Here is a 1,533-nt window from a genome sequence, read left to right on the forward strand (position 1 = left end):
CCTATTGGCCTGCGCTGACATCAATCATCGGGGCCCATTGTGAGGTGAGTGGTGGGATCCTCCCTCTCTCTGCCCTGGGATGAGCTACAACATTCACACTCAATGGGGCAGTATCAGAGAGCACAGGGTCTGGGGCTATTCAGCCCATTTGGGATGTACCCTCTCCCTGTGGAGATGCTGCAAATCTGTCCAAATTCCCTTCCCATTTGCCAATAGCCCCCCAAATCTTCCTTTAAAAAGTAAAATTCCAAATCTTTTTATGAATAACTGCTGAGTCTGTGTCCAGCTGCCATTCAGACTGTTCCAGATACTCAGAACTTACTGAATAAAATAATGTTCACATTATTTGCCAATTACCTGAAAATAGTCACTAAAATTGTGACAGTGTTAACATTTCCACTCTCTCTGCAGATTAGATATCCTAGACACAAATTTGCACCTGGTTAAAATCACTGCTTAACCTTCTCAGCTCCAAGGACAATTATCTGTGCTTCCGCTAGCTTTCCACAAAAGAGGAACACATCTTATTTTCATTTATTAGTGTCATAGAGATGTACAGCACAGAAACAGACCTTTGGTCTAATTTGTCCATGCCAAATAGGAATCCTCAACAAATGGAGCCCCATTTGCCAGCTATAGGTCCATATCATTGGAAACTCTTCCTCTTCATGTACCCAATCGGATGCCTTTCAAATGTTGTAATTGTATCAGCTTCCACTATTTCATCTGGCAGCTCATCCCACACATACACCACACACAGCTTGAAAACTTTGCCCCTTAGATCCGTTTTTAATCTTTGCCCTCTCAACCTAAGCCCATGTGATCTTATTTTGAACCCACCTAACGGGGGGGAAAGGGCCCTGGCTGTTCACCTTATCCATGCCCTTCATGATTTTATAAATTTCCATGAAGTCACCTCCCAGTCTTTGACTCTCCAGGGAAATTAACTCTGGCTTATTCAGCCTCTCCCTGTAGTCCAAATCTTCCAACCCTAGCAAAGTCTTTGTAAATCTTGTCTGAACGCTTTCAAGATTCACAACATCCTTTCCAGAACAGGGAATTTCGAACTTAAAACAGAATTCCTGAAATGACTTAATCAATGTCCTGTCCAACCACAATTTGATGTCTCAGCTTCTGTACTCGATGCATTGACCAATAAATATCAGCATACCAAACCCCACCTTCACTAGTCTGCCTACCTGCGACTCTCCTTTCAAGGAACAATGAACCTGCACTCCATGGTCTCTATGTTCAGCAACATTCCCAAGGACTTTCCCATTAAGTGTACAAGTCCTGCTCTGATTTGCCTTTCCAAAATCCAACAGCTTACTTTTGTCTAAATTGAACCCAGTCTGCCAATCCTCGCTCCAATGGCCCATCTGGTCAAGATACTGTTGCATTCTGAACTAACATTCTTCTTTGTCCACTACACCTCCAATTTTGGTGTCTTCTGTAAACCCACTGACCATATCTCATATTCACATCCAAGTCACTTATTTCAGGACCCAATATCCATTCCTGCAGGACAATGCT

This window comes from Chiloscyllium plagiosum, chromosome 45 (assembly GCF_004010195.1).
Source record: "Chiloscyllium plagiosum isolate BGI_BamShark_2017 chromosome 45, ASM401019v2, whole genome shotgun sequence".
NCBI classification, from domain to species: Eukaryota; Metazoa; Chordata; class Chondrichthyes; order Orectolobiformes; family Hemiscylliidae; genus Chiloscyllium; species Chiloscyllium plagiosum.